The sequence below is a fragment of the Dermacentor variabilis genome, chromosome 3 (assembly GCF_050947875.1).
Source record: "Dermacentor variabilis isolate Ectoservices chromosome 3, ASM5094787v1, whole genome shotgun sequence".
In the NCBI taxonomy this organism is placed as follows: Eukaryota; Metazoa; Arthropoda; class Arachnida; order Ixodida; family Ixodidae; genus Dermacentor; species Dermacentor variabilis.
In genome coordinates, this window is record NC_134570.1 from 85,705,380 (window position 1) to 85,732,086 (window position 26,707).

At 44.7% G+C, this 26,707-nt stretch overlaps 1 long non-coding RNA gene across 1 annotated transcript; it reads left to right on the plus strand.

Annotated features, from left to right (window-relative positions):
* The first annotated feature begins 1,341 nt into the window (after positions 1-1,341).
* On the plus strand, positions 1,342-26,229 carry LOC142574033 (uncharacterized). The gene is made up of 3 exons (XR_012826398.1): positions 1,342-1,548; positions 14,513-14,564; positions 25,906-26,229. It is a non-coding gene; the product is annotated as an uncharacterized LOC142574033 (long non-coding RNA).
* The last annotated feature ends 478 nt before the right edge of the window (positions 26,230-26,707 follow it).

The following is a 26,707-nucleotide window of genomic DNA, read 5'->3' on the forward strand; positions in this document are numbered from 1 at the left end:
CATACGACGTGACGCATGTGACATACGGAAGTAACTTTGGCTGCCATTTGCGAATTTTACTGATGCATTTGTGTCCTTTTGATGGTTGGGGTGGGCACTCATGCATTTAGTCGTGCTTCGCGACCTCTCGAACACGCTAAATGTTTGGCGTCTCCAAGAGAAAAGTGCGCCAGCAATTGTGGCAATTGTGCTGAATGGTTTGAGCATTGGGCTGTTGTGCTGAGATATAAAACTTAGGAGCATTAACCGCATAATTACTTCCACAACAGTTCTCGTGCCCCTATGTGTCCGTATAAACAATCAGTCATAGAAGTGTCGAAAACGCAGCGTGAACCTGAGCATTTAAGCGGCACGCGAACCCAGCTGGGGCATCGGTGAGAACGTGCACTCGGATGAGCAGGGAGAAGAGAGCATTCGCAGGTGTACGACAATCTGAGAAACTCATGCATGAGTGATAGCGAAGCAATATGATCGAGTTCCCACTCTCTTTAGTTGTACTATGGATCTCTTTAGTCACAGCCCAATATCTTCCCAATATTTTGCAAACGCCTTTCCTTTATTCGCTGCAGTTCTTTCGGGAAACCAGATCCCTTGCAAATGCTACGCTCTATCCGACCACGCTACCTCTGTGTATAATATTCAGTACAAATTTCTCTATTCTGCGCTAGCTCTACAGACGGCTTCTATGGGCAGCGTTCTTGCACGCCGTCGCAAGACTACCTTACTGGCTTTTCTTTGTAATGATTCATAACCTTCGTCAGCTACGCGGTCTCACTGATACCATGACTTCAGGGCTCCCGCGCAGGCTTTATTGCTGGCTTCGCCTTGTCTGACATGTCTGCCCTCAGAAATGTAACCGCCTCTAAGCAGTAAGTTCATTTTGTAAATAAAATATCAGAGGCGGCAACAAGTGCCTCTATGACTTGTTTAGAAGCAATGCGCATATTACAACTTCGGTTTGTCTGTTGTCTGTTGTGTGGTATCACTGGGAAATATTTATATAAAAACATCTAGCGGTCATAAACGAGCACAATACCAACCTGGACGATTGCCCATATCACCTATATTTCAGGCCCCAAAGCTCAACGCCGTGACTTGCTCATTGTGCACGCATTTCCATAGTGGCAGAATTTCTCTTGCGAACTCCTCCTTCTTTTTTGGAGTCTCCTTCAGCGAACTTGTAATAACAGATTAGCAGGTACTATCTATGTGCTTGCGCAATGCCGTCCCTGTACTTTTCCGCGCCAATCCATCAGGCCCATTGTGTTAGGCTAGCGAAGGCTACTTTCAACGAGCGTCAACTGGATGGGCACTTCTTATTGGGCAGAACAATGTGCATTTCATGTATCTCTGCTTAGGCAGCTCCTCGTTTGAAAAGAAGCGCCGCTGAATGCCGTGCAAGGCTAGCATCAGGAATTATTCCTCAATAGGACATCAAGATTTTAGAGGCACCCAGTGGCATATCAAGAAAAAACGACAACTGGCAGGTCGGTCCTATCTTGCGATGTCTGAACTGAATACATTCGTGTTACTGGCAATATTTTTGGCGTAAGTATCACAGGGTACGCATATGTTTGATTTCTTCATTGGCATTATTGAGTTTCATATTGCTATCCTACTCATTTCGTTTTAGAACATTAGTGACATAACCGCAAATTTCGTCGATGCCAGGAAATATTGCCCTTAGTATCTGATTTGCTTCGATGTGTTAACGGCGTGCTTTGTGAAATTTGGATCATTGTCTTTTTGCTTACGTGGCTTTCGGATAAGGAAATAATTTGATAGAGAGGGGGCATGCGAAGCCCTTCTTGTGCTTATACCTTAATATTCACTTCATCGATCCCTGTGCTGCTGCTCATAACTTGAGGGTGACCGGACATATGTGCTTCAACCTACCGTTATTGTTTTAGAGTACATCTACTAGGTGCCAGTTCCTGCGGCAAGCGTCGGCGTCGTCTCTCTCGGCGTCCTCGTAACTGAGCGAACCAACAGCGCCATGCTGCGCATGACTGGCTTTGCAGCTACGATAGATACGCGATGGCGCCAACGTAGCGCACGTTCTCTCTACGGAAGCAAAGCGTTGCATGAGCGTAGGTCGCTCTGTGTCGGCTGCTGTGAATGGCACCCACGCGTCAGGACTAGCGAGGCAGTCACGCGGCACTTCGCTCTGTTTTCAATGAGCCGCACCCAACAGATTGTCCGCGTTTTCATCGCAAAAAGAACACACGTATATAGAGGCCCTCAAAGCATGCGGCTTCTAAAAAAAGTCATTCTTCGTCAATGCCACCGAAGATAGAACCCACGCCATTATGCCCAGGAGTAGCTAAAACCTAGACGCCCTAACTAACGGCGTGCTGGAAAACGTACAGTAAGCCACGAAACGTGCTTGAAGTGATCTTTGCAGTTGCTTACTCGAAATATTCACAGGAAACCAGCAATGTAGGCGTATTTTGTTATCATATACAGAAGACATAACATATATAAAAAAGCATCACACTTTGTACTGTGTGCCTTTCCAATTACGCGTCCCTGTGCGACACTGTAACATACATCGGATTGTTGCTAGGGCACACGAGCACTTGCTCAATATCATTGGCTATGTTAGAGAACTGGCGTACTGTGCCTCTTCAACAGCCTACAACAGAAGTTGTGTATTCAAAACATGGACCGGTACTGTCTAAAACGAGATTCAACCAGGGTGATAATCGGAGATTTCAGAAATGCGTACTTTACTAAACAATAATATTTTTGAATACGTTATGGGTTAATTCTGTTGGTAAATAATTCTTTGCTAATGTTGCTAAGTTAAACGTCCCAGTTCTCTATGGCTTTTCGGACACCGCATTTTCTTCTGTTATTCACACCTATGATCTTGAACGCGTCTTAGCGGATGGAGCAAGCGCTCTTCTTTACTGGGCCTTAGTATTGGCCTTAAATCAAATTTTTGTTCCTTCCTTCCTTCCTTACTTCCTTCTTCCTGCTTTTCTTATAGCATGTCACGCTCTTTCGAAAACTCTTGCCCACATTTGAATAAGCCAGCCTAAATTTGGCAGGCGGCAGTCAGGAGCGCTGCCGCTTACGCTTGAGGCTCTAATTTATATAATGCATATTACATGTAAAGTTCCAACTGTTCCAATAATACGCGGCGCAATGTTATGCCTAGTGCTGAAATTGATGCAGTGAAAGATGCAATAATCTATGTCAGCGTCGGTTATCATTAAAGATAGCGATATGACGTTAAACATCAACTGCAACAAAATTTTCGACCGCGTAAAAAAGTCTAGTTTCAGATAATTATACATGCAGTAGCCTCTGTGCAAAATCTTAAGCTTGGAATAGCGGCAAATTTATTTTTAAAAAAATTAAATTATGGGGTTTTACGTGCCAAAACCACTTTCTGATTATGAGGCACGCCGTAGTGGAGGACTCCGGAAATTTCGACCACCTGGGGTTCTTTAACGTGCACCTAAATCTAAGTACACGGGTGTTTTCGCATTACGCCCCCATCGAAATGCGGCCGCCGTGGCCGGGATTCGATCTCGCGACCTTGTGCTCAGCAGCCCAACACGGCAAATTTATCAAAAAGAACTCGCAAATATTGATCTTGTTGAAGCCGAAACTGCGGGAAAAAACGCGTCGTTATCGTACGGCAGAAGTGGCATAGAGTGAAGAATGTGGAGAACCAGCGCTCGTGCTGTCAGCTTTGGTTGCTTGTATTCCATTCTGGTGTATCAGCAAACAGTTCTTGCACGTCTGCTAGCCACAAAAAATGCGAAGTATTCTCCGAGTCCAGACAGTTCGCTCTATCTGGTTGTTGACTTTCAACGTCAGGGCCTCGATGCGGTCTGCCTCCGTCCGAAGAAGAGTGCAATGGAGCGGCCAAACTAGTCCGGCTTAACGCTGGCGCAATCCACGCGTGGCGCAGTTACGCTGCATCAGCGAAAACTCGATACGCTGGCGCGACAATAAAGTCCTATCGCACGCCGGAGCAGCTGGAACAGGGCGCATCGCGCGCTAGCTTGTCTCACATACAGCATGCTGTGCGGGTTCACTGAAGCGAGCGTGTTGCACTCGCGCGTTCCACAAACAGAAATGCACTCGCTCGCAGCGCCCTTATCCGCTAGCACTGTGGCAACAACTGATCGCCGTGCTGCTGCGGGTCAAATTTGGAGCGCATGGTAAAATTTTAGCAACCTTAGCGGCTCCGGCATGACGTATCCGACTTCACCGACCGCTGCCTGGGACGCTAGAAACGCCGGACTCATCAACCGATTAAACTACCGCCATATGTAGCAAATGATGATAAGTAGCTGAGGCTTGTCGCGGCTGGGCTAGAGGGGCTTGGTGCTTGTAAAGTCATGGCGAAACAGACCAGACTGCGGCCGTGACGATCGAAGCTTGAGCGATTTCGTTCAAGCGGCATTGTCGGTTGGTTCTTTATGGCATTTCATTCCTGCATGACTTGCCACAGTATCTGCACCCTGGCCGCCGCGTCCCGTTCTCCTTCGTGAGAAATTCAGCATCTGGTGAATCGTTTCTGGTGTTGTGTCAGAAAGGCTTTCATTCATCTAATTCGACGCCTACCATGGAGAGACACGCTAAGTGTCTTGAAGCTGATGAACTACCGGAACTAATCGCCCTGAATACAACTTTGGTTTTCGTGCGCCATCGCGGCTTATAGCACTTATAGCCACCCAGAGAAGGCGTTTGCCAAGCAGACCTTGATGGGTAAGTTACTGTGATGCTGAAATGTAGTGTGTGCAGCTTGGTGAACTGCAGTTTTTATGCTTTGTCAGCGTTAGTTGGTCTGCGTGGCACTTGCCTGCTGTGCAGCTGTGGATGCTTTCGCTCTGAAAGCTGAGTCAGGAAAGACGTGTTCGGCCTTTCGCTACTCGGTGTTGTATACTACACAGCCACTGCGCGTGTTCGAGTGCGTATTCTAGCATCTGACGACCATGCTATGCATCGGGCATTCTTGCAACCGCTCACATGACGAGCGCAGCAGGCAGAACGAATGATGAGAGGGACGCCCGTGAACTCGCAAATGATGAGGGAGGAATTGGCCTGGTTGGCTACGCGCCACATGGCGCAACGGAGAGATCAATGGATGCGTACGGTTCTTTAATATTCACCATATCCGCATCGCTACCGCTTTGCCGCCGGGTGCACGCGTCGTATGCATACGCGCTATTTATTAGCTGTAAATAACAACATTAGGCAATTACCAGCCCTGCGGGTTTGCCAAGATTACTTTGAGAGTATACGTTTGGCATTTCTAGTCAATTTTGCACAAGTGAAAGTTCCTTGCAGTGGGGCCTTTAACAAATAGCTGGATATGCTAGCCTGGCTGTTCCCTTGGCATGCAAGTCCAGATGCTTTTTTTGATAAATATGGTATGCACGGTGATTACACGAACAAAATAGCAGCACATAGACCTGAAGATCCTCCGTATGCATAAAAAATATATGCGTACGCAATTTCATTTTTGGCACCTAGACCTGAAGGACTCTGGCAGCGCTTTCTTCAAGCGCCACTGCGCTTTTAGATTCCATACCAGCAAAAAATATTACGCCAATCAAAGTTTGAGTCGTGGTGCAAGCACAGTGTAGCATTTGAGATTGTCTCCCTGACGAGTGATGGTAGTAATCACACAGGTCATGTAAGTCCGAAGGAACGCTACACACCGAGCATATTGGCGAGCTTTCTCGCTGAATTTGTCTCATTTATTATTTTATTTTATTTATTTGACAATACTGCAGACTCCCATTGGAGTCCAAGCAAGAATAGGCACTCGAACATAATCAAAACAGAAGTACAAAACAAAGGCAAAGAACAAAAAATCCTGCATTTTCACTTTTCAAACAGGCAAGAATATCAACAACACCATTTTAGAGTCAACGGCACTCTGTGAAACTGTATTAGGAAAAAACAATATTTAAATGAATCGGTACGAACCCGTTACTCTTGTAAAAGTTTTCCGTGGTTAAAGCGAGTGTTTGCTCGTGATACAGGGGCGAGATAGGGAGCCTTGTCCACCTGGGTATTATTATTGTATAACATATATAAGAACTTAAGCCTGTGTTCTATGCGTCTTGATCGGAGAGTCTCAAGGTCTAACATATTAATCATATCGTTCACGCTGTCTCTCTGTAGCGGTTTCCAATGAAGCGAACGGACATTCACGGCACTTTTTCCAATTTTTCTATGTATGCTTTAGTGTAAGGGCCACATAAGCAGGACATATGCTCCAAAATGAGTCTAACCAGTATACACAGTAAGTTTCACGTTTGTCGGAGCTCTCGACAAATTCCTTCAAATGTTCCATAGGACCTTGTGTGGATTAATGTAGTTCATGTGAGCCACATTAAATATAACATGATAGAAGCATCTTTGACGGGCCTCGTGACAAAAGTTGCAATATACATAATAGAAAAAGATAAGCGACCATTGTAACATTGTAAGATACAGCAAGGTTTATAGTTGCAGTTGCAGTTGAATTCGTATTCCTCTTGTTGTAACAATACGGGAAGGCGACATAACGTAACTCAGAACACGAGACCATAACCTGCTGCTGTGCAGAACCTTGTTCTGGCAGTCACCAGGCTTGTCACGCAGCTGGTGCGATGATGAATGCCGTCAGGGATGGTACAGGAGTCACGCCTCGTTGGCTGTTTATAATGTTTTGCCTAGACTCCAGCCCCGAGTCAACAACTTTGCGAGAGAGAGAGCGAGAAAACAAAGTTATGAAAGGCAGGGAGGTCAACCAGAAGAGCATCCGGTTCGCTACCCTACACTTGGGGTGGGGGAAAGGGGAATAGAAAGAGGAAAAAGAGTGAGAGTAAGCACTGAGTTCATATGGAAGGGACACCATAAACTGTCTCTTAAGCCGGTGCACTTCAAGTATTGCACTTGTGCACGAATCTCTTTTCGAACTAGTGACGGGTGTGGCCATGGTCCGAGTATTTTTGACTCGTTGAACGGCTTCGAGTCCAGTCCGTGTAAAGTAGTCCGCAGAGAGAGGCGTTGAACATTGTAGCGAGGGCAGGTGCACAATATGTGCTTGATGGTTTCCTCGCACTCACAAGAGTCGCCCAATGGGCTCTCGGCCATTCCCAAAGGATAGGAGTATGCGTTCGTGAACGCCACTCCCAGACACAAGCGGCACAGCAAGGTTGTTTAGCCGCGGGCAGGGCTAGATGGCAGTTGTAGCCGTAGCGTGGGGTCCAGTTCATGTAATTTGCAACTGAAGGCACCTGAACTCCAGAGATCCTGTGGCTTCTTGCGTGCAAGTAGGGGAACTTCCCTGGCAGCTTCTGACCTCGCTAAAAGTGTTGGACGCGTCTGTGTATCTTCGTGGGCAGACGGGGCAGCCATGTCAGCTAGGTTGTTGCCGAATATGCCACAGTAAGCAGGAATCTATTGAAATATAATGTGGTGCCATCTTTTCAGAGCATGGCGGGGCACTTCGCGGATGTTAGATATCATCTGCTCGTAAGTTCTGTGATGTAATGCAGACTTCATACTGTGAAGCGCTGCCTTAGAATCACATAATACGACTTATTTCTTTGTCTGCTCTTCGGTGACGTCCGTCATAGCATCATGAGAGCTGCAAGTTCTGCCAACGTAGATGTAGTCATGTGTGACAATTTGAATCTAAATGTAACCTGCCTATCTGGAACGACGAATACGGTAGTTGAGCTGGTAGGTGACGTCGAACCATCGGTATATATATGAATGTGGTCATGATACGCCTGGTGCAGTAATAGGAGCATAAGTGGCTTCAGAGACGGCGATGGATGATTGGACTTTTTGTAGTTCCAGGAATAGCAAAATTCACTTGAGGTTGTCGCAGGCACCGCAGGGGAGATGAAGGCTTCACCACCAGTGTAAAAGATGTTGGTATGCACTCTTGATGAGCGCTACACCCTCGTGAAAAGGTGGCTTGAGGTCTCTCGGCTGGTAGGGTGGCCAAATGATGGTCGGGGATCCTTGACAGATGGCGAATGCGCGCTCTGAGAGAGTCGACAGCTACATGTGTCTGGATTATATGTAGGACTTGACCTTGTATGCACTCCAAAGCGCGAAAGTTAGTCTTGCATGCATTTGACAACATTTGTAGACTGTAACATAGCAGTCCGAGAAGCAGTACACTATACAGCTGCATCAAAGAATGTACTGGTGTACCGTAGATTTTCCCGCAAAGAAACTTGAAGACCTGAAAAATGGCAACGAACTTCCTCTTCAGATAGACACAGGGAGGGCTCCACGAGAGCTTGCGGTCAATGAAAACGCCCAGAAATAGATGCGTTTTAACACACATCTTGGCCATTGAACAAGGACATTTGTTGGCGCGTAAAACCAACCAATGCGCACTTTTCCGTAGACGCACTGAGGCCTTGTTCTCGGAGATAAGATGCCGTCATCATTGCCGCCCGCTGAATCCTAGCTCGTACCTGGGGGCGAGTCACCGCAGGGGCCCAGATGCAAATGTCGTCTGCGTATATGTATATACGCGTCTGCGCATATACATGAACTGCCTGCGGTAGGTACCCCGCTAGTCCTACCAGGACAAGGTTGAACAAAACAGGGCTCAACACTCCACGGTGCGGCACACCACGGAAGATGTTGTGGTCTGGAGTTGGGCCTTCTACCGTCTGTAAGAAAAAGCACCTCTCAGTCAAATAATCCTGAATCCATTGATACATCCGGCCACCAACTCCAAAACAAAAACAAATTATGGGGTTTTATGTGCCAAAACCACTTTCTGATTATGAGGTACGCCGTAGTGGAGGACTCCGGAAATTTCGACCGCCTGGGTTTTTTAACGTGCACCTAAATCTAAGTACACGAGTGTTTTCGCATTTCGCCCCAATCGAAATGTGGCCGCCGTGGTCGGGATTCGATCCCGCGACCTTGTGCTCAGCAGCCGAACGCCATAGCCACTGAGCAACCACGGCGGGTACGAACTCCAACAGCCTCAAGTGAGTTCATTATGGCCTCATGGGTGACGTTGTCGTATTCTCCTTTTATATCTAGAAAAAGTGCCACTGATAGGCGCTTGAGGCTTTTTTCTTATTTTGGACCAAGCTTACGGTGCCAATGACGTTGTCGATGGACGAGTGGCCTCGACGAAAGCCCGTCATGGCATCCGGATATATGTTGAATCGTTCTACGTACCATTCCAAGCAAGCAAGAATGATTTTTTCATCACTTTGCCGACGCATCTCGAAGCGCAATCGGATGATACGATGAGAGCTCAAGCGAAGACTTCCCAGGTTTCAGAATGGGGATCAAGCGGCTCGATTTCCATTGTTTCGGAACGGCGCCGTTCTGCCAAGAGTCATTGTAGCCGTTGAGCAGCTCATCACGTGCGTCGTGTCCAAGGTGGCATAGGGCAGCATACGAGATGCCCTTAGGTCCTGGTTATGAAGAATGCCTGCAGGTCGCCAAAGCAGCATCGAGCTCTGCGAGTGAACACAGCACGTTCATTTTTGGTACACGTTCCTCAGGGATGTCCTTCAGTGCGGCGTTAGTAATGACGGCCATCGACCTAGCAACCCGTGCACAGGACTCTTCAGCCACTTGAACTTCCGAGCTGAGTTGGTAGAGGGCCAGAACAGCAATGGGCTTCCTTTGATGCGGAGATAAACGAAGACCCCTAATCGTTCCTCATATGCGCGAGAGCGATTTTCGGGGATCAATCGACTGACAGAATGTTTTCCATCACATGTTTTACAATTTATCCATACGACGCTAGACAATCTTTTGTATGCGTCGTGAAGCCCTCAGATCCAAGACGGACTTCGTGCGCCGATACCTCTTCTCCGCCTTTCGGCATGCCGCACGCAGCCTGTCCAGTTCCATGTCCAAGTCTGTTCGCCTTGCTGACCTAAGCGAGCAGATGGGTGTTTTCAATGCCTCTGCGATTGCTTCTTCGATAGTTTGTGAAAGGCCGTCCCGACAAGTGTCATCGATATCCTTCTTAAACCTTTACCAATCAACTGTACGCAAAACTGCAGAGGAGTGTTGCTCAACTCCTCTAATTTTTATGTAAGTAGGAATATGGTCGCTTCCATGTGTTTCTATGTTCGTAAACCATTGGACACCCGAGGCAAATCGCCGTGACACCAAAGTCCAGGCAGCTGCTGTAGGTCGTGCCTCGCAGAAATGTAGGGCTGCCGTCCCTCACACAGCCCAAATCATGGTCGGCAAGATAGGAGGCAAGACTCCTGCCTTTGGAGTCAGTGTTAGTGCTTCCCCATAGCTGGTGATGCGCGTTGAGGTCACCTGTGATAGCCCAGGTGCCATTGTTCACTAGTAATATTTTCGTGAGTCGTTCGCCGTCAAAGTAACCCGCTGGGGATATGTATGCTCCAATTAGCGTAAACGACACATCCTTCTTTTGTACATTCAGGCAGACATATTGGTTGTGGTCATGAGGCTCTACCACGTTAGCGACATATGTAGAGTCCGTACGGCTGTAGATGATTACTTTCGTGCTTGCACCGCATTTGGACGAGACGAAAGATTCATGACAGGAAAGTCTGAGTGGAGTTGATGTATTTGCTTCGCAAATGACCAGTATTGGGAAGCGATTTGTAATAATGAATTGGCAGAAGTTTGCTATACGGGTCCCTAGACCCCTGGCATTCCACTGAAAGATCGACGCACCTTTAACTTCAGTGCAGAAGGGGACTATTGGTCGAGCCATGATGATTAAACGATGCTAGAAAGCACTGCATATAGTGCTTCCAGTATTTACAGTGCACTTCGAGCTGCTGGTGTTTGCAGTTTGTCCAGTATGATGCGCATTGTATTAATTAGCGATTGCAGCACAGCAGCCGCCTGCCTGCCTTGTTAGCACAAATCGCCTACCGTAGACGTCGGGGGTTGTCCAGCAAAAGTTTGCTGTGATTCTGTTGGTGGATGCTGCTGTTTCGGCAGAGTCGGCCAACATTCGGCATATGTGCTCTTCTCAGTGGACTTGCTCTTCGCGGTCCTTTCCACAGTGTGGTTCCGCCCAGTTATTTTGACAAGTTGTTTATGCAAAGTAATGGAGAAAATGATTGACGCGCGACTTCAATGGTGGTGTAATGAAACGAATGTGTTGTTCAACTACTCAGTAGGTTTTACAAAACAAAGATGCACAATGGATGCAATATTAGATATAGTAACCTGTGTGGAACACGAGGGTGCACGTGGAAACATGACGATAGCACTATTCCTTGACATCGAGCGGGCATTTGACACTGTTAGCCACGTTCATGCTCTGCTAAGTATGTTGGAGCTTGGAATGTCTGGCAGGTTCTTGCGATGGATTTCTAATTTTTTATCAGGTGGCAAATTATTTGTTCAGATGGGTGAAGGAGAGAGTGCTGAACATTTTGCCAAGCAGGGAGTAGTACAGCGAAGCGGACTCAGCCCCTTTCTTTTTCACTGCGTCATGGCTGATTAAACAAGAAAGCTGCCATTACAGTTATGGTTTTCTCTGTATGCAGATGATGTGTGCACTTAGACCATCTGGGTCAAATGCTCAACTACTTCAGATAGCATTGCAAGACGGCATAAATACCATTAACCAATTTTTGAGGCAGAAAGGAATGGTTCTATCCCGCGCAAAAACAGCTGTATTTCCCTTCCCTCGGTGGCAGTTAAAAAATGCCACTCTCAGTCTGGAAGGACACCCTCGAATGATTGTCACACAGCATCGATTTCTTGGTATTACTTGATAGGCAGCTATCCTGGGCACCCCACATAAAAAAACTCGAAAACGAGGTCAATGATCTAGTGACTGTGCTTTGCAGACTTGCAGGCACGTCATGAGGCGGATCAGTATCGTCCATGCTAATTGTTTACAATGCATTAATACGACAATAAAGTGCGTATTGCGCACCCATCTTACGCGGACTTTCCTACACGTCAGAAGAGCAAATTCAAAGACCTTCAGCTAGACGACTACGCATATGTCATGGAGTTCCGCGATCGACTTCTAGCTCTCTTGTAATAGCTGAGGGTCGCCAATCACCATTTCCAGTTATGCGAACTACAGAAACATGCAGACATTATTTCCGTCTTCAAACACAGCATGAAAACCACCCATTAGCTCTAGACATAATGAAACTAGATAGAAGCTATGTTCATATAGCAATTCGAGAATATCTTTGCATATTGCCAAGAAATATGAATTTTGACGGAAATTCAGACGTCGAATATCCTCCATGGCTGCTTGCGCTTCCAAAAATCGAATTGTCAGTAGACGGGACATTCAGAAAAAGAGATGTTCATTCAAGCTGCTCAACGGCTAACACCTTACCAGATATACGTGCAATATTCAGGATACACACACGTCTATACAGATGGCTCCAGTACAGCAACTTCTTCAACTACGTCATTCGTTATACCACCCATCAACAAACAAGAATCATTTATGTTATCTCGTGCGACTTCGTCCACAACGGCTGAACTGTTCGCAATGCTATGAAGGATGAAATTTTTATTGTCAGTAAGAGATGCCCAAAAATGGGCAATTTTCAGCGATTCACAGGCAGCTCTAACATCACTCTGCAGCACAAACGGGAAAACATTCAGGTATAGTATAATATACGAAACACTTAAACACCTCACAAAGGCAAGCGAAGCGAAACATGCAATAGCATTCCACTGCGCACCAGGACATTGCAACATTCCTGGCAACACAGCAGCCGATGAAGCAGCACGACAAGCACACCGCATAGATGATGCGGTTCCCCTCACAATATCAAAGAATGAATTACGCTGCATTAAAATGACAACATCTTTCAAAATGTGTAGAAACACTTGGTTTGACCAGAATTCTAAGAGCTCGGTCTTATACCGTATTGATCCGTTCATTGAATTCAAATTTTCATTGTCATTAGACAGAACTATGAAAACCCTTATTCATCGATTAAGGCTAGGCACTGCCTACACAAAGCATTTCTTACACAGAATTGGCCGTGCGGAAACCCCCGAATGTGATTCTGGATTTGCAGAAGAAGATATATATCATCTCCTTCTAGATTGCCCACAACACGACACACCAAGATTCTGACTTAAATCAACCCTAATTAAATTAGGCCGCAGACCTTTCAGTTTAAAGAAACTTTTGGGTCCTTGGCCAACAACGTCGTTGCAGAAGAGCGCTTTAAAAGCACTAAAGACTTTTCTTGAAGGCAGCGGCATTGTTGGACATTATTAAGGCTTTTATTGTTCCTTTCATTTCAATGTCACTGCATATATGCACGTGTTTGTGAAATACGTTATGTTGACTGTTCTGTTGTGACGATCCGTGATAATGTATTTACACGATGTATGTAGCAACCCGCTGACTATAGGCTGTGTTATTAGGCAACAGTATCGTTTATATTTTTGAGACATTTATCTACATACCTGTGGAGACATTTACCTTGTATATTGCATGTAACATGTGTTTATTACGTCACAGTCTTCCTGTGAAAACGTTGCGTGATAAGTCTTGGTACTTCTGTGAAAAGGTTATTTGATACGCAATCTTAAACCCTATATGTTCTAACATGAAACCATTCAAGAGATAAGGAGTAGCCGGCACGTTGAATTGTTCGTCAACATCTCCTTATATAATATCAATAGCAAAAAAAACCCCAGTCATGCTCCCGAAGGAATGGAATTGAATAGCATTGTTCTCGCTTAGAACGAAATGAGTGTTTGGTCCTTGTGGCAGATAAAATTTGAACTTTCCGATTCGTATGGGTTGGCTTGAAATTCGATTTTATTGCCGATAAATTCAATATCATTGTGGTTGTCATTTCCCTTCGGGACATGCCTCCACCTTTTCACAATATTATTGATGCTTTCATTACAGAATTCTTTAAACTTCAAGTTATTTTCCAGCAGATGATGGCAGCACCATTATGATGTGCACTTTGGTTTGCTTAATTAACTCGTGTCTGCGTTTCTGGTTCACTGCCGATGTGTTTTATTTTTGTTTTGTTTTGCTACAGTATATAAAAATCATGTTGTGGCATAGATTGTGTCATGGTTCCCAGCTCGTAGTTGTTGGGAAGCTAGTTGTTGTTTTGCTTTTTTTCTAGTTGTTAAAATATGCACTATCGCGCTAGTCTAGTAAATGAAAAGAAGAGTTCCACAGCATCCGTAATGCACACCTCCTTAGCTCTCCTTGACAGTGTGCTTGTTATTTAGCCTTTTTCTTCTTACAATCATTTTTGTACCCTCCGCTGAGCTCAGCTGCCATGCGCCATACGGAAAACTCCGTTAAATGTAGCAGCGCCTCGAAAAAAAAAACTAATGCTGCATAAAATCATGTGTTGGTCAAGAGAAGCAAATAAAGTATGCTGTGGAATCAGTGAAATGTGCTTTTCTAGGTTAGGTGCCAGGTCACAGAAGGGGCGCGTTTCTGTGACGTACATACAGATCGTAATGAATTCTTATGCGACTGCACTTTTGCTGGCGTGGATTTCTTATATGAATAAGAAAACAGCGCCCTTTACCCTTTCAGAACACAGATTTCCTATTCATACAGTTATTGCAACTTGGAGTATATTGGAATGGTAAGAGGATTTTTTCAACCATGTTTTTTGTTTCGTTCATTTTCCATAACACATTATGCTTGCGTTTCTTCTTCCTTAGCGCTCAATATTGTAGAAAGCTGGATATAACTGCTTCAGACTTAGCAGCGTGACATGCGAAGAATTTCGCGGTCAGAATGTCCGTCCAGATATTGTAGAAAGGTCGACACTCCGGCTAAATGATTATGACTGATACTCGTTAGCGCACGCACACAAGAAAACGAAAACGTAAGGGTAATAAATGGAAAAACGCTGACTAAGCAAGCAAGCTTAATTGGCAAAAGGAGGGAATACTAAAAGATCAACCCTCGTGTTAGACAGAATCACATTTGAAAAAAAGACTAGCGAACACCAAGTGATTGGAATTCAAAATTTAATCACACAGTCTTTTCGAATACCTTCGTCGTTGAAAGTTTATATTAGGCAAACAGACTGTTGCATAAGCAAAAAGTTGCGGCAGCCTATAGCAAAATGAAAGGTCCGCATTGCTCATATCCGCTTACCGTCTCCCACGCGGTCTTTCGCTGCTCCTCGAAGCCCTCCGAGCGCAGCGCAGGAACGGTCACGAAGTCCTCGCCGCGAAATCTAAGAACAGCAACCTTTGTGTGCGAGGTCGCTGAAAATCGCGCTTCCGAAGAACTCCCATGGACGCGAGCACGTTCTATTCGACACGATTCAGCGACGACAGCAGCTGAACACAGTGACAGACTCGCGTAAGACTTACCTGTTCTGCTCGATGGTCTCCCTGTTAGGGCGTTATTACACACTGCGGCCGACTAGTCAACCTTCTGCGGGAAACCTAGTGGTCTGACTTAGGTAAATTTTCACCTCTTGGTCTAGAACGCAGATTTGTACTGCTGACGGGTGCATCATAACATCGCCTGGTAAGTGCACAGTAAGAGTACAAATACGTGGATGTACGTTTCCGGCCAGCAGCCCTATACTCCGCGATTGTTCTCTAGACGTCATGTTCGGCGTCAAATTTCTGCGAGAATATGGAGTCATTGTAGACCTCCGGGAACGCACAGGGACTTTCCCGACAAAAATAGCAGCGAACAGTCTTGACAATTTCCGTCGTAAGGCGCTTCAGGTTTACGCCGACAATGTAGCCTTAACAGCACGCGCAAGTGTCCTGGTAGCGGTCGTATGCGAGGTTCTAGGGGACGGTGAAGCTGTTTCAGAGGGAAATTTCTCGCTTATGCTGTCCCATGGTGTTTGTACAGCCCGCAGTCTCGTCATGCTTCGAGGCGGACGTTCTGCGCTCATCGTAACAAATTTCAGCCACAAGCTGCAGCAACTATTTCGTCATACTGCTATCAGTTTCGCTCAGCCCTTAGCAGGCGTTGCTGACTGCTTGGCGTCTATGAGAATGGACGGCCCATCTGCGACACTCAGCGATATTGACATCAATTCTGGCCTTTCGGAGGAAAAGCAGAAAGCGCAGCGCGAATTGTTACGTCGATTGAAAGATTGCTTCGTATTTTCTGAGGTACGCCGGACGCCCACCACGAGACACCGAATAATCATGTAAGACGATACCCATCCTATACGACAACTATGCCTCACCGCATTTTGGCTAAAGATCGCAACGTGCGTAACGCACAAGTCAAAGATATGTTTGACAATAGCGTTATACAACCGTCCTAAAGCACGTGGTTGTCGTCAGTGGTTCTCGTCAAAAAAAAAACGGAACGTTTTGGTTTTGCGTAGAATACAGAAAGTTAAAAAAAGTATGCAGTTTTACGTGCCAAAACCACTTTCTGATTATGAGGCACGCCGTAGTGGAGGACTCCGGAAATTTTGACCACGTGGAGTTCTTTAACGTGCACCTAAATCTAATTACACGGATGTTTTCGCATTTCGCCCCCATCAGAATGCGACAACCGTGGCAGTGTTTCGATCCCGCGACCTCGTGCTCAGCACCTGAACACCATAGCCACTGAGCAACCTTCGCGGGTGACTACAGAAAGTTGAATAACATCAAGAAAAAGACGTCTACCCCTTCCTCGGTTGAATGACTCGTTAGATCGACTCTGGCGAGCCACGTATTTTTCATCCATGCATCTGAAGAGTGGATAGTGGAAAATCGAAGTTGACGAATGAGATCATAAAGAAACGGCCATTGTTAGCCCGTGTGGAGTGTACGAGTTTATTTTGTATTCCCATTGGCTCGGTGTTCTGCACCGTCCACGTTCCAGAGAGTGATGCACACTGTCCTGACAAGTCTAAAGAGGCATAATTGTTTGGTGTACCTAGATGACGTCACCGTTGTCGCAGTGGCCTTCGAAGAACAGCTGAAGCGTTCAGAGGCGGTACTTGAGGCACTCCGATCCGCTAATCTCAGGCTAAAGACAGTAAAGTGTCACTTCGGTTACGAAGAGCTAAAGTTTCTCGGGTATGTCGTGAGCACCGACAGCGTTGACCCCGACAAAATATCCCCTGTTGCTGCTTTTCCTCTTCGTCGTACAAAGAAAGCGGCATGCTGCTTTCTCAGTGTGTGTGCGTGCTATCGCCGCTTCATCGCCAATTTCTTCCGGATCGCTGAAGAACTCATTCGCTTCGCGCGAGATGACATACCCTTGGTTTGGACTGACGAGCAAGAGGCAGCTTTGACATTGCTGCGGCAGTGCCTATAGAAACCACCCGTCCTTGCTCAATATGAAGAGGACGCTGAACCGACGCAAGTAACATTGATCTTGGCACTGTACTCGTTCAACATCACGACGGCGTTGCGCGAGTGATCCCTTACGCCATCCGCACTCTTTCACGCGCCGAAATCAGCGACCCAGCACCACCACCAATTTTGTGAGGAATTTACACTTGCAGATGTGCACAGCGTCGGCAAGACATACAGCTGGACAAGATGGCGTGGGATTGCTTAAACCCGCGCCCTCAGTGTCCAATTCTTTTTCAGTGCCACATCTTGCAGAGCACGCGTCCCTGTAGCAATTTCTTTTTTTAGTGCTCGGTCCTGATGCCTAGTGGCAATATCAGTTCGCGGTCAATGGCAGCGCTCCGTATGAATACCCACAATGACGCAAATGGGTAGCCGCCTGCAGCCCGAAACGGATGAGGAGGCCTCAGTTTAAAAGAGGGTTTTTGAAGAAAATTTAAATTAGCGCTCCGCTTGTGAGCTCCGCGCGCCACGCATGACTGTAAAATTCGGCTGAGATGTTCAAAGCAACGTATGCTATCTGAGGAATGTGCTTTTCAGTAAGGCAGAGAAGTTGTAATGGGCCCTTTAAAGGAATGCACGGCCTAGCATATTTGTGGAAGCCAGGCATTCCTTGCCTTGTTTATTGATGCGACCAATACAATAGCTACATCATGAGCGCACGCATTTTAGCGAAACCTCAGAAGATAATGCACAGCTTTCAGTAGGTGAATTGCAGTGAGAAGGCAGAGACAGTACGTGGTATTATTTCCCGAAGTCAGCATTTCATTTCGACGCACCACACATATAGGACAAATAAGAGAACTGAACGAGAAGAAAGGGGGTTAAGTTAGGGGCCCGATATCAATTAATCATAGCATAAGAAGCGAACAAGAACATCAAGGACAACACAGGGGAAACCACTTGTGCTTACTAATTGAATAAAAGAAATAATAAATTAAAGGAAATGAAAGTGGATTGGAAGTGGAAATGGAAGTAGATCCCGTGTCCTTGCATTACGCGTGCTATGCTCTACCAATTGAGCTACCGCGGCGCCGTCTTCGCATCCACTTTCCGGGGTATTTATATGTTACTACTAGAACTAACCCTGGAAGTGTTAGATGCCGCCATAAAGACGGCGTCGCGTTAGGTGCCGCCGTAGCTCAATTGGTAGAGCATCGCACGCGCAATGCGAACACGAAAGGTCGTTCCCCACTTGCGGCAAATTGTTTTTCCACCCAGTTTCATTTTCATTAATTTATCATTTCTTTATTTCATTTAGTAAGTACAAGTCATTGCCCCTCTGTAGTCCTTGGCGTTTTTGTTTAGTGGCTTGTTATGCTGTAAATAGGACAACTGTAACTTGAAGCACTTCAGCATGGTCAGGCCGTGACCTGTTTACGGAAGCAGTTTCTCCACGAGCGCTATTTTGTAGCTGTGCCTGTCGTCTCCCAAACCAAAGTGAAGCGAGGAACCTTCTGCGACATGTTTGTTACTTCTTAATGCCATGGAAGTATGTAGGTAGCGATTCTTTGATGCTGAACACCTTACTAAATACCATCAATAAATTAAAGCACCTGGATTTCTTTAGAGAACATAAGACGTAACAATTCCGGTGTCGGAAAAAAATTTATCGCCATTTGGAAAGAGACAAGAGGTGTTGCTGCTGATCAACACTGGGCATTTGCGGTCGTGCTACGTGGAACACCCTGGAGCATTTCTGGTTTAGCGAAAGACAAAAATGCACCTTGTATTTGGCGCAGTGGACAAAAGTGCGTTCAGCTGTGCAGTACCTCAGATCACGGTGAATTCAGGCCAGTGGTTCAAACCATCCTATCTCATGTATACTGTCTTGGGGCTAAAGGATGAACGATTTTCTTCACCGGAAGAACTAGAAAGCGTATGAAGATTTCAATAGGAGGTGTCTTGTCGCCCATAGTTTCTTCCAAGCATGCGGGCAAGGCTGTATGCATGAAATGAAACACGAAAAACTGTCCTCCGAATATTCACGCACCTGCCTTATCCATTTAAGAGTAGCGCAAACGCATGCCGTTGGAAGACAGCACTACCTGGTATGCATACATGTTTTCCAAGAGTGCACACAGCGGACTCACACAGCAGTCACTACCACGTTAGGAGCATTTATATCCTATGATGCTACAGCAAACACCGAGTGAGCGAGCCACCCAGTGAGTGCACAAAACGTACACAGTGCCACCTATGCCATCATGTTCCAGTCCAATAGCCTCCCCATGTCAACCAGGCGCTCACACTGAGCAGCCCGTTGAGTTACGCCCAGGTAGTCGTTACTCATGCCACAGCAACAACAACCGCTGCAATGAGCAATGTCCTATCTGAGAATGGCGGCCTCCGCGGTAGCATGGAGTATTACGTATACAGAATATCCGAGGGCTGACAACTGGTCTGGTCTGGGCTACTCCTCAGCATTGCAGTGTTAATGATCTGCGCCAGTGTGTTAAGGTGGATCGGCGGTGCCAGTGCAAGTGAGCCAAAGCACCCGCTTACAAAGTCCCTGCCTGTCATGCTCCGCACGGAAAAAAAGAGACTGACTGAACTTTGTGAGGGTGGTAGTCACATACTTTTGGTCTTGTTCTATCTTGAACTTTCTATCTTGATTCAACTTCAACATTTATGTCAAACGGCACTTGGGACGCCCCATTACTGTTATAAAACATCAATTTAAGTGCATCGTTCCAACAGAAAGGCCATACCCATAGTTAAGCAATATAGATACATGGGAGGATATATAAAGACGTACTGATGCACCAATCACGAAAATCTAAGAACGAAAGGCAAGTTGAGTGCGGCAAACGCGAAACATAGGGGACTTTGGGCCTACAATACATACAAGGTGGTGCGAAGAATTGGGAAAGGAGTACCGGTGCTGGCATTAGGGGGGGGGGGGGGGGGGGCGGCGTTCGCAAACGCCGATCTGTGCTTGCATTCAGGCATGTCGGGGTTGGAAGGAAGCCAGCGTTCGGAAGGCTGTTTGGTTCTGAGGGTCCACGGTACGGCCAAAAATGTTACATTGCAGCGTGACATCGGTTGGGCATCATTTGAAGACAGAGAAGCACAGAACAAAATTAGTTATCAATAAAGACTCCGAAACACGGGTGCGTCTAATACACACAAACATTTGAAATTCGAAAGTGCGGACATGGCATGCAGGGAAAGTCGAGAAAGTTAGATACCAAATACAGTTTAATACAAATTGTAAACACACAACGAAGTCTCATCAAAAATAAAGTGAGAGAAGCAGAGACAGTGCACTGGATGCAATGAATTAAACGAAAAGAAGACCACGGATGTATACATGAATAGAAATAAAGAAATTAGAAAGACAAATCTGTGAAATAACACAAAGGCCAGTGCTTTGCTATTTGAGGCTTAGGCTAGTTGCCTAAAGACAAAAACATACTGGAGCAAATATTCGCAACAAGACGAAGACTGGATCTGGTGCACGAACAATGCGGAGCCAAGTCATCACATCTTAATTCAATGCAGGTATTTAAACAGCGATACCCGTAGGCAACCTCCACTTTCTCGTAGCACTAAGATTCGAAGCGTATGGAAGCATTAACTGATCAGCAGTGCAGATATACTACAAGATATTTAGAATATTGGAGCAAGAAACGAAGACACTTATGGGACGAAGTTCATTACCATCACAGCTGAATTGTTCAAGGTATATATAGATGTGTTTTTTTCAAAAGAAAGGAAGAAAATGAGATGGAGGCGATATACTAGACTAATAAGCTCGCATAGTTTAGGTGAACAGCTCAAGCAGGCAATAGGTGAATATGTCAGCGCCCCGCTTGCAAGGGGGTGCTAATAAATGACCATTATCGGGGTTGGAAGACATGGTATGTTAATTGTAACGCATGTTTCGTTCCTCCAAGCTGCCGACAGTGCACGGCGCTTCCCTTCATAAGTGCCACAGTTAGGTACTTGAATGTCACTGCTCCTTTGCAAACCAGCAACTACTACTCTACTTGCCTGAGGTGTCGTGCCCAGAAAAATAAATTCTGTGGTTTAACGTTCAAACACCACTTTTTGATAAGGCTACTATCTACTTTTTGATCTAAACACCATTTTTGATAAGGCACTCCATATAGGAGGACTCCGGAAATTTGTACCAGCTGGGGTTCTTTAACGTGCACCTAAATCTAAGTACACGGGTGTTTTCGCATTTCGCCCCCATCGAAATGAGGCCGCCGCTGCCGGCATTCGATCCCGCTATCTCGTGCTCAGCAGCCCAACACCATAACCACAGATCAACCAGGGCGGGTGCGGTGCCCAGCTGATTTTCTTGGTTCACTGGAGCAAGCGCGAGCTCCTTCAAAATAAATGTTTTCTTTGAGCTTTTTGTTGTGCTGTCTGGGGCCGTCGAATGAAATCCCTGTTCGAAGAGCAAAGTGGAGGGGAATTATCCTACCAGTACATGGGAAACAATACGTCGTCGAGAGCAAGCACAAACCGATAAAATAAAGATATACGCAAGTTTCTGGAAGGGCAGGCTACTAAGCTCGCGGAACGAAATCGTGTCAATCATGAACGTGCAGCTTCTTCGGAGTGGGTGTTTGAAATGAAACAAGGGAACACGACTTTAAATGCCGATCCACAGTTCGGCAATATCAATACTCAACTGCATGCGGCAGGACAGTGTTATTTCATGCTAATGTTCTTGAACTGCAACAAAATTAGGCACTATAAACGGCACAGCAGGTTCGAACATGGCATCTGATACGTTAGGCCTTTTTCTAAGCAGAAAAAAATTGTTTCTAGATGCGACGTTCTAACATGCCATTCTCAAGAATAAAAGTTTGTTCTGAGCAAGACTGGGCTGTGTCAGAGAAGTGAATAAATTCTTTTTGTTCTGAAAAGCTTAGTATTGCTGAAAGGGGCGCCCCATGTGACAGAGAAAGTTTTGGGATGCTTTTCCGTTATGGGCTTAAAATCGTCATGTGCAAAAATCATGACACGATGATAAGGTACGTATTGACGACCCGTGGTTGTATGCCATTTACATCTATCCAAGGAACACAATTAGTAGTGTACTTAGTACTGCAGCTGTCTAACTTTTTCTGATGATCAATTATTGCAGCCATACTTCTTAGAAGCTTAGTGGATGGTGGTTGCACTGCTGAGGTCCAGTTTATGGGCAACTACTGGAAACCACCTTCTAGTGCTGTTTACAAAAACAGCAATACCTCCCTGGCGTCGGCAGCAGCGTAAACAAACCATAATTCGACTAAACTAAATTGCACGTGTCAAATGTGTTCGCTGCTGCAGTAACTTCCTAACTAATGCAATAATTAAATAAAACTTTTATTGCCTGAAATAAGCGAAAGCGGTTGCCCTTTCCTTCACTTCAGTTTGAAAGTCTACCGGTTTCGTCTGAGACGGCTGACGCTGGCTCAGCTTAGCTGGCTTGGCCGCCCATGCGTGTTTTGGGTATTGTTGAACATAGAGCGCGTTGTCCTTGTTCTGCGCGGCAATTTCCGCTTTTATTGAAGAATTACCGGCCATGAGGAACTTCGGAACCATTCGAATTTGCGAGGTGTCAAGGAACGACTAATGCAGACGAGCTCCGATCTGAAGACGAGATGGGCATAAGTGTGCTTTCTCTGTGATCGTTTATTTGCGCAGTTAAAAAAATGTTTGGAAATGTGCACCAACTCGCCCAACAACAAATTGTTCTAAACTATATAAGGAGAGAACCTTCATGGAAAATTAGGGCACATAACAGACCGCATAAAGGAGGGCGGAAGGCGAAAAGCAGAGTGTTGACATCACCGCCATGTTTGTTCTGTTTGTGACATACTTTTACGCCGTCTACCGACCGGGGACTGATTGTAGGCCGGATGTAAAGGTGACGTGATTTTACTCAGCAAATGGGAGCCATACGGAGCTTCCATTCCCCAACGAGGGCTTGACCCTGCCTGCGGCAGCAACGTTCCCATGGGGTGAAATGCAAGAAACGCTCGTGTGCACTGATTATTGCAGGCGTTAATGAACCCCAGCTAGTCAAAATAAATCCGCTGCGCCCCCTACAGCGTGTCTCATAGACATCATATATATTTCACTTCAAGATGTACAATAAGAATGTCATTATTGGAAAGTTTTTTTTTACGTTTTGGTGACACACAAGGGTCAGAAAAAGATTTATTGCAATTGTTTTTGTACAAATATATATGAACTCAAAAACCATTTCCTTCGGATTCTACTGCACCATATTCGATGAAGATAACCCTTTTTTAAGAATCAGTGCAGTTGTTTGGACAATATCTGTTAGTTAGGCCATCATCTGTTTGTTTTTTTCAATAGCATAACCCTACTGCGGCATTTATTGCTCTGACCACAACACACCTTAAAAAAGATTGAAATAAAAACATAAAATGCCGTGGGTTGGATTAAACAATGCCATATCTCGCCAGGTTGTAAAATTGTAACTCTGCGTGTCTATTCGAGCACGGCTAGTCGCCATACTCTGGCGCCTAATTTTTTTTAGTGTAGCTGACCGATCCTTGTACAATACATATAATTCATTTTGAATATTTTACAAAATAGCGTCTAGAAAAGTAGCAATAGGATCTGTCAAAAAATGAATATTCAGAATGTTATCTTTGTGAATATAAACGTTCGAGAACATGATTAAGAGCATGTCTAAAACTGGAATTTTTCCGCGCACCTTTAAGAAGACAAAAGTCATACCCAAATTTAAGAAAGGTGATAGGCCTATTAGTACTCATCACCGACCTAGTTCTATGTTATCCTCTGATACAAAATTAATTGAGATGCTATTTGTTAGTCGCATGAATAATTATTTGAAAAAGTTTAATCACCTGAATAACTCCCAATTTGGTTTTTGTTCAAGTAGCTAAACTAACTTGGCGGTAAACTCAATTAACAGTCTGCACTATGAATTCTATTGACAAAGGACTTATTGTTGGTTCTATATTTTTAGACTTCTCGAAACTTACGAACCAATTAATCACGGGATCTTACTAAAAAATGAGATGCGTATGGAATAACAGGTCCAGCGTTAATCTTTTTGGGAAACCACTGGTGTAACAGAAAACTAACGGATTATTTATCTAACGGAGTTTATCTAACGGAAAACTAACGGAGTTTTCAGACACCAAAACAATTAATCAAGGGGCCACAGGGCTCCAATCTGGGACAATTATTATTTATTCTCTACATAAATGACCTTCCGCAACATGCTTCACCTTCACAATGCATGTTATTAGCTGATGACTACCTCAGACTCATATTTTTCACCTCATTAACTTATAGATTAAACAATGTGTTAGCTAAAATTTTTACTTGGTGTCGCAGTAATCACTTGATTTTTAATTCAAACAAAACTAAATTCATGGTTTCCCACTCCGCTCAAAGAAAACTACCATTTTCACTTCAGATTTTCCTTGACCCGCACTTTATTTCTACTACTGACTCTGTATCATTTCTTCGTACATACCTCGATCAACAACTAAAATATCTCAAATATATCGCACAAGTTAAGAAAAGAACTTCTTTCGGTCTACGAGCACTCACTAAAGCTAGAACTTGCCTCTCTACTCCTGCTCTCTTTTCACTTTCTTATGCATTGATTCATAGTCATATTAATTACGCGATTGCTGCTTATGGCAACACGTATCAGTGCCACTTAACATCTGTTCAGTACATACAAAACCAAGCTCTGCGCATTATTTCTAACTTTCGTCGAGATAATAATATTATCATACGCATGGAGTGTAAGTTGCTGACAACTACAGATTTATTCGCACTCAACTTAGTCGCTCTGTTAGTTAGACTTATTAAAAAAGATCTCACACACAAGTTCATTTCCTTAGATTCCTTGAAGAATACCAACCCTACTCCATTTGCTCAAAAAAAGTAATTTCTTTCTGCCTAAAGCTCCTACTAATTACGTTAAAATGACAGCATCATCCTGCGCTAATGAAATGTCTAATTCACTTCCCTACCCATGAAAACATCATCTCTTACTACATTTATGAAAACACTTAAACGTCTTCTTTTAAATAAGAAATGCTGTTATGATTTATTTCATTTACTCTGTTCTCTTGTTCGTTTGTTGCGTTTCTTTCTTCTTTGTAGTTTATCTTGGTAATTTTTTGTACGTGAAAACAATGCACTGTTACGGTTCATGTTAATTTTGCATGCGTATTTTTAGTGTTAGTATCAATTTATATTTTGCTATCACATATTTATGGCATAACGAAACAAACTTATGCACACACACACAAATATATATACATGTATATATATATATATATATATATATATATATATATATATATATATATATATATGTATATGTATATATTTGTACCCATTTTTTCTGTTGCCTTGGTTAATTCTATATTTCTCTGCTAATTTCGTAATTTGTATCCAAGAATCACATAGAGAGAGTCCCGGTGTGGTCTTGTGACCTTGGGACCGTCTTCTGCATATCCTTCCTGTTGTCATCATGCTTTGAAAAAAAAACTAATAAATGTTTGATTTCGTTTGAGTTGAACATAATAAATAAAACCTGAATGATGATTAGGTCGAACAGACTTTGGATGCGTTGTTCTATTCCTCCGCCATACCTGACATTTTTATTTGGATGTATCTTTCTAGGATTGCAGTTCTGGCAATCGCACCTGCCCACCAGGTTGCGAATGCAGCCGTTGCACACCGGTCGGAAGGAATGTCGAAAAATGGTTGTGTGGTCCACATAAGGTTAACAGGTTGATATAGACTGCCATGTATCCTTCATAGCACGCGATGAAAACGACATTCAGGTATCCTTTTCGAACTACGAATAATTATAAAAAAACAACGGTGCTGATTCAGTGTACGTGTTGGAGTCCACGGAAAGCGATCTTTGAGGAAAAGGGGGAAATAAATGCTTTACCACTCAGGGTGATGCGTACAATTCGTTCTACTTCCATCGCGTGCAATAGTTCTGCTTATACACAGTGAAGGTAACGGCTAACATATACCTTTTGTCCCATCGGCATATACATGTGGATATATTTGGGAGTTCTGTACGTCTTCTGTCACAGTTGGATTTACCCATTCCGGAATGGTACATGCCAATTCTGTAGTATTAGCACAGAATGAGCACACACCTAGCGATACACAGCGAATTGTTAATTCATAAAAGGCAAAGTAAAGAATAGAAGTCACTGAGCGTAATGAGCTTTTCGATTATAAGGTCGATGTGCATTCTAGAAGCCGATGGGCCGACGGTATCGGGTGGTATTTATAGTAAAAATGTAATTTTAAAGCGAACAATTCTCCGAGTAAAGTCACTTATTTGTGAACGATTCTACCTCGCCATTTTTGTGCGCTGATCCCAGTGATAGTGGCGGCTATCTCGCCGATTTAATCAGCCGGTCACGGTATAGTAGTGAGGTCTAAGTCTAGGTGGCACAGG